The sequence below is a fragment of the Lolium rigidum genome, chromosome 7 (genome assembly GCF_022539505.1).
Source record: "Lolium rigidum isolate FL_2022 chromosome 7, APGP_CSIRO_Lrig_0.1, whole genome shotgun sequence".
Taxonomy (NCBI): Eukaryota; Viridiplantae; Streptophyta; class Magnoliopsida; order Poales; family Poaceae; genus Lolium; species Lolium rigidum.
The window spans coordinates 224,321,704-224,334,672 of NC_061514.1; positions in this window are offsets into that span (position 1 = coordinate 224,321,704).

A 12,969-nucleotide genomic window follows, 5' to 3' on the forward strand; every position below is an offset into this window, starting at 1 on the left:
CCGACACCATCATCTTCACCGCTGCACCTCGTCACCGCTGTAACATCTAGGGTTGAATCTTGATTGTTTGATAGGGAAACTCTCCCGGTATTGATTACTCCTTGTTATTGATGCTATTGAGTGAAACCATTGAACCAAGGTTTATGTTCAGATTGTTATTCATCATCATATCACCTCTGATCATGTTCCATATGATGTCTCGTGAGTAGTTCGTTTAGTTCTTGAGGACATGGGTGAAGTCTAAATGTTAGTAGTGAACTATGTTGAGTAATATTTAATGGTTTGATATTTAAGTTGTGGTGTTTTTCTTCTAGTGGTGTCATGTGAACGTCGACTACATGATACTTCACCTTTTTGGGCCTAGGGGAATACAACTTGTATTCGTTTGCTAATTGTGGGGTTGCCGGAGTGACAGCAACCTGAACCCCCGTTGGTATATCGATGCGGGAGGGATAGCAGGATCTCGAGTTTAAGGTTGTGGTTAGATTTATCTTAATTACTTTCTTGTATTTGCGGATGCTTGCAAGGGGTATAATCACAAGTATGTATTAGTCCTAGGAAGGGCGATGCATTAGCATAGGTTCACCCACACAACACTTATCAAAACAATGAAGATTAATCAGCTATATGAAGCGAAAGCACTAGACTAAATTCCCGTGTGTCCTCAAGAACGTTTGGTCTTTATAAGTAAACAAACCGGCTTATCCTTTGTGCTAAAAAGGATTGGGCCACTTGTTGCAACTATTACTCTCGCATTTTATTTACTCATACTTTATTCATCTGCTATATCAAAACCCCCTGAATACTTGTCTGTGAGCATTTACAGTGAATCCTTCATCGAAACTGCTTGTCAACACCTTCTGCTCCTCATTGGGTTCGACACTCTTATTTATCGAAAGTACTACGATACACCCCCTATACTTGTGGGTCATCAAGACTATTTTCTGGCGCCGTTTGCCGGGGAGTGAAGCGCTATTGGTAAGTGGAATTGGTAAGGGAAACCTTTAATGTACGTGCTGTTTTTTTATTTCTGTCTGCTGCTATAAATCATTATGGAGAGATCTTCTCTTGAATTCCTATTTGGAAAATCTACTACAACTGCAAAGTTAGTGGATGAGGCGCCAGGTGAGAAAGAGGTTCCATACAAAATACCTATGAAAATTATTGAACGTGTTGTGGATAACCGCTATGAAGGGGATGGAACTGTCCATCCTGGAGATCATTTACTGTTTTTACATGAATTATGCGGGTTATTCAAGTGTGCGGGTATTGCTATGGATGAAGTTAGGAAGAAACTATTCTCTATATCGTTGTGCGGTAAAGCGGCGCATTGGTATAAATTGTCTGAAGAATGGGGATTCTCTTGATTGGAAGGATATTGTGCCTCTATTTTATTCTAAATTCTATCCTCCAAGTGAAATTCACAAAGACCGGAACCGCATATATAATTTCTGGCCTCATGATGGAGAGAGTATTGCCCAAGCATGGGGGAGATTGAAGTCTTTAATGCTCAAATGCCCCATTCATGAGCTTCCTGGTAATATCATTATTGATAATTTCTATGCAAGACTTTCTTTTCAAGATAAAACCTTGTTGGATACTACTTGTTCTGGATCATTCACTTGCAACAAAGAAGAGTTTAAATGGGACCTTCTTGATCGGATCCAAGAGAATACTGAAGGATGGGAGAACGACAAAGGTAGAGAGTCAGGTATAAATTATGATTATGAATGCATTGAAACTTTTATGGATACTGATAAATTTCGTAATATGAGTGCTACTTATGGTCTTGACTCTCAAGTTGTTGCAAATTTTTATAAAGCTTTTGCCTCTCATTTTGAATTGCCAAGGAAGAATTTCGATAAGTATCATGAACCTTATAAAGATAAAACTGATTCACTTATAGGTAAATGTGTTGAAATTAAAACTGTTGATCATATTCTTCCTGAAGCTTATATTGAAAAAACTCCTTTTCCTGTTAAAATGAAGGAGCATTCTGTTATAACTAGTGCGGTTAATAAAAGTGCAAAGAAACCTATAGAACCTGAAGAGCAAATAAAGGTTGAACCTGCTATTGCAATAGTTAAAGATCTTGTGACTGAAAATGTAGAAGATGGTCATATCATTTTTTGTGAAGATGCTTCTAATATTGTTTCGCATCCTAATAAGTCTAGGAAAGCCAGTGTTCCTATGCTCTCTGTTAGAATTGGTGATCATTGTTATTATGGTTTATGCGACATTGGTGCAAGTATTAGTGCCATTCCTTATGAGCTTTACACGGAAATCATGCATGAAATTGGTTCTTGTGAACTTGAAGATATTGATGTGGTTATTCGGCTAGCTAATAGAGAAACTATCTCCTATTGGGATTGTTCGAGATGCGGAAAGTTCTATGTGGTAAGATTAAATATCCTGCTGACTTTTTGGTACTTGGTTCTGCTGTTAATAAGACTTGTCCTATTATTTTTGGTAGACCTTTTCTAAATACTTGTGGAGCTATTATAGATTGCAAGAAAGATAAAATTGTGACTAAATTTGCTGGTGAATCTTATGAGTTTAATTTCTCTAAATTTGCCAAAACTCCTTATAAAGCTGATTTGCCTAATAATGATTTTAGAGTTGAACAGTGTGCATCTATTGCTCTTGCTCCTAATAATCCTTTGCAGCAACATTTGGAGGATAGTGAGAGTGAAGTCTTTAGGGAAGAAAGGAATGAGCTTGATGAAATTTTCCTTCGTCAACCTATTCTTAAACATGACTTGCCGGTTGAAGATCTAGGTACAATACCACCACCAAAGGAAGATCATGTTCTCGATTTGAAACCATTACCTGATAATCTTAAGTATGCTCATATTGATGATAAGAAAATATATCTTGTTATTATTAGTTCTAAGCTTTCAGAATTTGAAGAAGAAAGGTTATTGGAAATATTGAAGAAACACCGAGGAGCTATTGGCTACACTCTGGATGATTTGAAGGGGATTTCTCCCGCTATTTGCCAACATGCCATCAACATGGAAGATGATGCAAAGCCCGTTGTTGAACATCAGCGTCGTCTAATTCCTAAGATGAAGGATGTGGTAAGGAATGAGGTATTAAAACTTCTTGAAGCAGATATTATATATCCTATTGCTAATAGTAGATGGGTTAGTCCTGTGCATTGTGTTCCTAAGAAAGGAGGAATAACTATTGTGCCTAACGATAATGATGAGCTCATTCCTCAAAGAGTATTTGTAGGGTATAGAATGTGCATTGACTTTTGGAAAGTTAATAAAGTTACTAAGAAAGATCATTACCCTTTGCCATTTATTGATCAAATGTTAGAAAGGTTGTCTAAAAATACTCATTTTTGCTTTCTTGATGGTTATTCTGGGTTTTCACAAATTGCTGTTAGAGCTAAAGATCAAGAGAAAACCACTTCCACTTGTCCCTATGGAACTTATGCTTATAGGCGTATGCCTTTTGGTTTATGTAATGCTCCTGCTACTTTTCAAAGGTGCATGTCTGCTATTTTTCATGGCTTTTGTGAAAAGATTGTAAAGGTATTCATGGATGATTTTTCTGTCTATGGGAATTCTTTTGATAATTGCTTGCGAAACCTTGATAAAGTTTTGCAGAGATGTGAGGAAACTAACCTTGTTCTTAATTGGGAGAAATGCCACTTTATGGTTAATGAAGGAATTGTATTGGGACATAAAATTTCTGAGAGAGGTATTGAAGTTGGTAGAGGTAAAGTTGAAGCAGTTGAGAAGATGCCCTATCCGAAGGATGTTAAAGGTATTCGTAGTATTCTTGGTCATGCTGGGTTTTATAGGAGATTTATTAAAGATTTCTCCAAGATTTCAAAGCCTCTTACTAATCTTCTTCAAAAAGATGTACCTTTCGTTTTTGATGATGATTGTAAGGAAGCTTTTGAAACTCTAAAGAAAGCCTTAACAACTGCTCCTGTAGTTGAACCTCCTGATTGGAACTTACCTTTTGAAATTATGTGTGATGCTAGTGATTTTGATGTAGGTGTTGTCCTTGGACAGCGAGTAGATAAGAAATTGAATGTTATTCATTATGCTAGTAAGACTCTTGATGCTACTCAAAGAAATTATGCTACAACTGAAAAGGAACTATTAGCTGTAGTTTTTGCTTGTGACAAGTTTAGATCTTATATTGTTGATTCAAAAGTTACGATTCATACTGATCATGCTGCAATTAGATACCTTATGGAAAAGAAAGATGCTAAGCCAAGGCTTATTAGATGGGTACTTCTTTTGCAAGAATTTGATTTACACATTATAGATAGGAAAGGTGCTGATAATCCTGTTGCTGATAATTTGTCTAGATTGGAAAATATTACTTATGATCATGTCCTGTTAATGATAGTTTTCCAAATGAACAATTGGCTGTAATAAAGGTGAGCTCGCGAGATAGTCCTTGGTATGCTGATTATGCTAACTTTATCGTTTCGAAGTATTTGCCTCCAACCTTTTCAGCGCAGCAAAGGAGGAAATTCTTTTATGACTTGAGGCATTATTTTTGGGATGACCCACACTTATATAAAGAAGGAGTGGATGGTATTATGCGAAGATGTGTCCCAGAATATGAACAACAAGAGATATTGAGTAAGTGTCATGGTAGTGTTTATGGAGGACATCACGCTGGAGATAGAACCGCACAAAAGGTTCTACGATCGGGTTTTTATTGGCCAACTCTCTTTAAAGATGCAAGGAAGTTTATCTTATCTTGTGATGAATGTCAAAGAGTTGGTAATATCTCCAGACGCAATGAAATGCCTATGAATTATACTCTTGTTATTGAACCATTTGATTGTTGGGGATTTGACTTCATGGGTCCTTTCCCTTCTTCAGAAGGTAATACTCATATACTTTTTGCTGTTGATTATGTTACTAAATGGGTGGAAGCTATACCCACAAAAAGTGATGATGGTGAGACTTCTTTAAAAATGCTTTTAGATATTATTTTTCCTAGGTTTGGAGTACCTAGATATATTATGACTGATGGAGGTTCTCATTTTATTCATGGTGGTTTTAGAAAAACTCTTGCTAAATATGGTATTAATCATAGGATTGCTTCCGCTTATCATCCTCAAACTAGTGGGCAAGTAGAATTATCAAATAGAGAAATTAAATCTATCTTGGGAAAGACTGTTAATAAATCTAGAAAAAACTGGGCTAGTAAGTTAAAGAAAGCGTTGTGGGCTTATAGAACTGCTTATAAAAATCCTATGGGTATGTCACCTTATAAAATGGTTTATGGAAAAGCTTGTCATTTACCTTTAGAACTAGAGCACAAAGCTTATTGGGCTGTAAGAGAACTTAATAAAGATTTCAAACTTGCCGGTAAGAAAAGATTGCTACAATTGAGTTCTTTAGATGAATGGAGAAGTGAAGCTTATGAAAACACTAAACTAAGGAGAAGGTTAAGAAATGGCATGATAGAAGAATTATTAAAAGAGAATTTAATGTTGGAGATAAAGTCCTATTGTATCGGTCTCGTCTCAGATTTTTTGCAAGGAAATTGCTCTCAAAATGGGAAGGACCATACGTCATTGCGGAGGTGTATCGTTCAGGGGCAATTAAAATTAGTTCTCTGCAAGGTGATGCCACACAAGTAGTGAATGGACAAAGGCTCAAGCACTATATTTCTGGAGATTCTTATAATGAAGATGTTGATGTTATCCAAGTGGTGACTCCGGAAGCTTTCATCAAAGGTCAAATTGACAGTTCTGCAGAGTTCGACTTTGAATAGGTAACAGTTCTGGTAATAAAAAGTCCGCATTTAACTTTCCGAACAATGTTTTTGCTATTTTCGGAAAATATGAAAAAATACGAGATCGAAACGGAAAGGAGGAGACGCACGAGGGCGTGCCCCCATAGGCCAGCGTGGGCCCCAGCCTGGCCGCGCCGTCCTATGAGGACGGCCCCTCGGTGTCCCTCTCCGACTCTGGTTCGACCTGGTACTTTCCTTCTGTCGTGAAAATTTCTGCTATATAATCCCCCGGACCCCTGGAGGTCCGTATATCGTTTTCTCGTCGCGTTTTGTTTCGAGCTGTTTTCTGCTAGGATCTGTTTTTGATCTAGAAGCACCATGGTCTCCAACAACAAGGACAAGGAGCCTTTGGAGGAAGATATTCAAGACCCCGATTTGAAGAAGGAAGTCGAGAGCGAGGATGAAGGAGAAGTGGAGGAAGTTCCGCGAGTATACCCGCGCGCTACCGTCGCAAGCATCGGAGTGGTGGAAAATCCTTTCAACACCAAGAGAAGCGCACGGATTAGCACCGGAGGAGGAGTCCCACGTCGCTACCTAGCTCCAAGGACATCTCCCTCAGGCATTGACAACCCCTTCTACACTCTAATTTATAGTCGTCAAATTGAAAGGATTCCCAAAGCGGTATTGCCTAGTGGTTGGGATATGGATCGTTCTAACACTGCAGGAAGGATGAAACCTGAAGCTGAGGAGTGGGGAAACAACTCTAAGAGTTGGGACTCACCGTCTGACATACTTCTTAACCGCGTCGAGCAAAACTCGGAGCTGATCCGCAACCTCACTTACGAGATTGATGAGCTAAAGGAGCTGGTTAAGAAGCTTATCAAAGATTCACCATCACCACCGAAGGAGTAATTCATCATTGGTATTGGCATCCCCTTGGTTTGTTCCAAGCTTGGGGGAGTGCCGCGGTATCACATCATCACTATCTTTTACCTTTTTACTATCAAGTAGTGTCATATCATGAGTAGGGAAGTTATCATATAAGATGGTTTGCAGTGTGGAAGTATCTCTCTTTTTAGTTGGTTATCTATGTATCCCTTGGTGTGAGTTATCGTTATGGAATATTAATGAGAAGTTTTATCATTTACTTTTTGCACACCTTATTTTAGTTTGCAATCTCTATTATATGATTGATCTTGTTGTTATTATTGGTATCACTTTGGGAGCATCAAGTAAATCTATTTGGTTTTGGCAAACTTAGCATTGGTCAATAGCAACACCACTTTGAGTTTAAGTAGAAAAGAGGAAATACATGTAGATATGTTAGTTCATTATCTTTCTTTCTTGATTAACTATGAGCTTAGTATTCTGAAGTTAAAATTGTGTGTGCTTACAAGTAAGATGCATGATTGTTTCTATCACATGTATATTTGTTTGTTTCCCTCAACTCTTATGCTTGCTAATCAACCTTGCTAGCCAAAGACCTGTACTGAGAGGGAATGCTTCTCGTACATCCAAACCTTTAAACCAAACCTATGCCATCAGTGTCCACCATAACTACCTACTATGTGGTATTTTTCTGCCATTCCAAGTAAATACTTCATGTGCTACCTTTAAACAATTCAAAAGTTATTATCTCTTATTTGTGTCAATGTTTCATAGCTCATGAGGAAGTATGTGGTGTTTTATCTTTCGATCTTGTCATTTACTTCGACAGGACTTTCACCAATGGACTAGTGGCTCATCCGCTTATCCAATAATTTTGCAAAAAGAGCTGGCAATGGGGTTCCCAGCCCCAATTAATTAACTTGCATTAATGATTCTCTTCACATGCTTTGCCCTGATCAATCAGTGAGCAACTTAATTTTGCAAAAAGAAAAAGAAAAAAAGACACTCCTCCATGGTATGAGAATGTTGGAAGGCACCCGAGGATTCGGTTATCCATGGCTTGAGAAAGAAAAGGTTGGGAGGAGTGTCATCTATAAATAATAAAATACATGTGTAAACAGAAGAGAAGAGGGATGATCTACCTGGCTGGTAGAAATAACGTCCTTCATGGGAGCCGCTCTTGAAAGTCTGGTTGATAAGGTAGTTAGAGTGCCCACTACCATTCGTTGACAACAACAAACACCTCTCAAACTTTACTTCTATACTCTCTATATGTTTTCAAAACTTGAAAAGCTCAAGCACATGATTTGAAACCTGCTTCCCTCTGTGAAGGGCCTATCTTTTACTTTTATGTTGAGTCAGTAAACCTATTTCCCTCTATCCTAAGCAAGCAATTGAGTTGTTGGGATCCAACCATTTATATTGTGATCTATTTAATCATGCCTTTTATTCTTCCTTGTTTAGTGCAAGTTTTATCCGAATGAATATAGCTTTGAAAGTTATCAATGATTATGAGGAGATTATTATGATTGAGTATGCAAGTTGTGCCATATAATCTTTAATATAAGAGCACTGCTCGACAAATAAGTACAATATGTTAATTGTTCTTTGACCAAGAACGAAGTTTTCCATCACCAACTATGATTACCTATGCACCTTTATTTGTGATGTCCTTCTACTTGTTTCAAGTTGAATTATATGAGGAAGTTGTCTACTAGAATGTCTTGTGTGAATTAATAAATGTGATGCTTCTTGTCCGTATTTTATTTATCGACTCTTCACTCCATAAACATGTGGTCTTGTTTACTGAGTTCAGTTTCGCTTGGGGACAAGCGAAGTCTAAGCTTGGGGGGAGTTGATACGTCCATTTTGCATCATTATTTTATATCATAATTTACTGCTATTCATTGATATATTTCGTATTTAGAGATGATATTTATGTTATTTCACTTATTTTGCATGTTTCATGATTATTGGAGAATCATTCACCGGAGTCAGGATTCTGCTGGAAAAAGCACCGTCAGAATGCAATATTTCTGGAGATCAACAATTGACGGAAATTACACCGAAGATCTTATTTTTCCAGAAGAATGAGCCAGCCAAAAGGAGGAGCCGAGGAGGGCCGCCATGGGCCCCCCATAGGCCGGCGCGGGCCCTACCCTGGCCGCGCCGCCTTGTGGGGAGGGGGCCCACAGCCCCTCTCAGCCTCCTCTCTTTCGCGTACTTCATCTACCCGAAAACCTAAGCTCCAGAAGGTAATCGCGAGGAGACACAGCCGCCTCTGCGGGGCGGAAAAACACCAGAGAGAAAAGAGCTCTCCGGCGGGCAGGAATCCGCCGGGGAAATTCCCTCCCGGAGGGGGAAATCGACGCCATCGTCATCATCATCGAGCTGGACTTCATTGGGATCATCATCACCATCATCTCCACCGCCGACACCATCATCTTCACCGCTGCACCTCGTCACCGCTGTAACATCTAGGGTTGAATCTTGATTGTTTGATAGGGGAAACTCTCCTGGTATTGATTACTCCTTGTTATTGATGCTATTGAGTGAAACCATTGAACCAAGGTTTATGTTCAGATTGTTATTCATCATCATATCACCTCTGATCATGTTCCATATGATGTCTCGTGAGTAGTTCGTTTAGTTCTTGAGGACATGGGTGAAGTCTAAATGTTAGTAGTGAACTATGTTGAGTAATATTTAATGGTTTGATATTTAAGTTGTGGTGTTATTCTTCTAGTGGTGTCATGTGAACGTCGACTACATGATACTTCACCTTTATGGGCCTAGGGGAATACATCTTGTATTCGTTTGCTAATTGTGGGGTTGCCGGAGTGACAGCAACCTGAACCCCCGTTGGTATATCGATGCAGGAGCGATAGCAGGATCTCAGAGTTTAAGGATGTTGTTAGATTTATCTTAATTACTTTCTTGTATTTGCGGATGCTTGCAAGGGGTATAATCACAAGTATGTATTAGTCCTAGGAAGGGCGATGCATTAGCATAGGTTCACCCACACAACACTTATCAAAACAATGAAGATTAATCAGCTATATGAAGCGAAAGCACTAGACTAAATTCCCGTGTGTCCTCAAGAACGTTTGGTCATTATAAGTAAACAAACCGGCTTGTCCTTTGTGCTAAAAAGGATTGGGCCACTTGCTGCAACTATTACTGTCGCATTTTATTTACTTGTACTTTATTTATCTGCTATATCAAAACCCCCTGAAAACTTGTCTTTGAGCATTTACAGTGAATCATTCATCGAAACTGCTTGTCAACACCTTCTGCTCCTCGTTGGGTTGGACACTCTTATTTATCGAAAGTACTACGATACACCCCCTATACTTGTGGGTCATCAGGGAACTACTCACGGAGCATGATGGAGGCGGTGGTGTCGATGGAGATGGCTTCCGGGGGCACTTCCCCGTCCCGGCGGCGTGCCGGAACAGAGATTCTGTCCCCCGAATTGGAGTTTCGCGATGGCGGCGGCGCCCCTGGAGTCTTTTTGGAGTTTCGTCAATTGGTATCGCGTTTTTAGGTCGAAAGGGCTTATATAGGCGAAGAGGCGGCGCAGGAGGGCGCCTGGGGGTCCCACCCCATAGGGCGGCGCCCCCCTTCCAGGTCGCGCCGGCCTATGGTCTGGGGGGCCCAGGCCTCCCCTCTGACTCCCCTTCGGTGCCCTGGTCCGTCTCGGTGAATTATGATGTTTGATCTTCGTTTCGTCGAATTTCGAGAGTATTGCCCGAACAGCCTTTCTGGAACTAAAAACAGCAGAAAACAGGAACTGGCACTTCGGCATCTTGTTAATAGGTTAGTTCCGAAAAATGCATAAAATCATTATAAAGTGTGAGCAAAACATGTAGGTATTGTCATAAAACAAGCATGGAACATCATAAATTATAGATACGTTGGAGACGTATCAACGACGTGAGTTATTGTCCATCTGAACAAGACGTACCTGATGTCTGTTATGCAAGTGAGTTCCTAATTTGCAGAATGAGCCACCAAGAATCGTTGACATGTCCTTCGATTAATAATTTGTTGGTCTTAATTGATGGTGTACGCCTCCATACACAATGGCAACCTGAAGGTAAAACAGAGTGTTAAAGTTTTCAAGAAACATAGATGTTTACATTGCTATTGATCTTCTCTCCAAGTGCTACAATCTTTCTTTATGAATTCAAATTGGTACACTGTCACATTGTGCTGCCCTGTTTCTCGGAAGATTCAGAAAGAAGAAAGGCATATTTTTGTTTTGTTTTGTATTTTCCTCAGATGAATATGTATTCTTAAACATTAGAATTTTTAAACCCAAGGAAATACTCATTATTTATTTCTTCTGTTTTCTACATTGTTATGTTCTTTTTTTTTTCCGAACTATGCAGGAGTACTGCATGTGTTTACTACATTGTTATGTTCCCGAGATGCAAAATTCCTGTGAGGGTTCTCTTCCGTGAATTTGGTCTATACTGAACAGTTCTTAGTGTACATTCTACATGTTCTGCTATTTTTAAATCAATCCACTGATAAAACTCACTTGCTTGCAGATGGTTGAATGTCTATGCGAGAAACAACAACTGAAGCTTACACGCTCACCTCAGCATATTTCATCACTTCTTCATATTTACAGGTGTCAGATCCTTTCGGATGCTGATTTGTGGAGTACATGACAGTAGAATTTGAGTTTTCGGAGGATGTCAGGTAGATTTTACTTGAGGTTTTCGTTGTTTGCTCAAACAGTAGGCCAGTTCTTCGTAGACCTTTAGCTGAAGAATAGTATACGAGTCTATATGTACCGAGCCCTCCCACAAACACATAAAAGGATCAGAGGGAAAATATTGAGGCACTCCTAATAAAATATGGAATTCCATCCCTAAAGGCAAATAAAAAATAACAGCCACAATTAGCGTCCTAGCGCGCTGCCGGTTTCTACTTTTATACATACGTGCGTATATATAGGGTGTCCTACCTAGAAAACAATTCCTACGTTTCAGGATTAAACAATCCCTAATCAGCCGCCGCCACTCCTGCGGCCGCCATTGCCGCCGCTCCGCACGGCTCCACTGCAACTAGGCAATCACCATATACACCATGTGATGTGGTAGAACCTGCCGGCGCGCGTGCTTGCGGCTGTGAGATAGGAAAACTGCAAACGGAGGCCGAGCTACATGTAGATTTTTATATTCAAAAATTCAGAAATTATAGTTTTAAGTTTCAAAAAAACCTGAAAAAAATCGTAGATGTAGACAACGATGAAATCTACAAACGTGCAAAATCTCAATCTGAAATTCTTTGTATTGTAGACTACATAAAAATAAAAATGACACAATCTGACAGATTTTATAATTTTGAAATCTACACTATTCACTATTCTCAGATCCACACATTTGTCATTTTTGTGTAGCCTAAAGTACTAAGAGTTTCATATTGAGATTTTACATGTTTGTAGATTCCATCATTGGCAACGTCCAAGATTTTTTTTCAGAATTTTTTGAAACTCAAAAATATAGTTTCCAATTTTTTAAAAAATAAGAGCTACATGTAGCTCGGCCTCCATTTGTCCACTCTCCTGTGAGATACCAATACTTCAAGGTAGGGTGATGTTGCATCAACGATCTAATGGATATTCACACACAGGTTTTTTATCCATCGTTCTCTTCAAGGGTCTAATTGAGGGTGGCACCCCATGTGCGTTGGAAGCCTGGAACCAGTCCGCCGATATCCTTGGACGGTGACACGCTGCAAAAGAGCATGACAAGAACACCTGTGAGGAACATGGTGTGCCAATTGGTCCATGTACTCCTCGATGGCTGCAGGTAAGCTCAATTTCTCGGTTCTTCGTAGTAATAAACATAATAGTGTCTGATCAGCAGCCGTATTGATTTTGGTTTGCGCATATACAATTTTCCTTCTTCCTGTCGTCTACAAACTGCAGCCTAATCAGGAAAAGGAAAACATGTTCGTAGCAAAATCTACCTTCACGGGAGAGATTATGCATCTCAATTCTTCCGTTGTGTGTCCACCGTATCGTCATTGTAGAGGGTCGGATATCGGATGGGCCGCAGCCAGCAGCGTGCCGCCGAGGATCTTGAGATGGCCGCAGTATGCGTGAGCAGTCATGTCACCCTGGAACAGCCCAAGAAATTCCTGGAACGCGTAGACGGCTTGGTTCTGGTTGAAGAGGAAGATGGTGCGGATGGCCGTCCAGACGCCGGATCATTGTCGTCCTGCCGAGCACGATCGTGAAGCAGCTCCGCGTAGACCATGGTGTAAAACACAGAAACGACGAAAGCATCGCTCTGGGTTCTCTTGGCATCATCAAGACGAAGACGAGACGAGCGTCCATGGTGA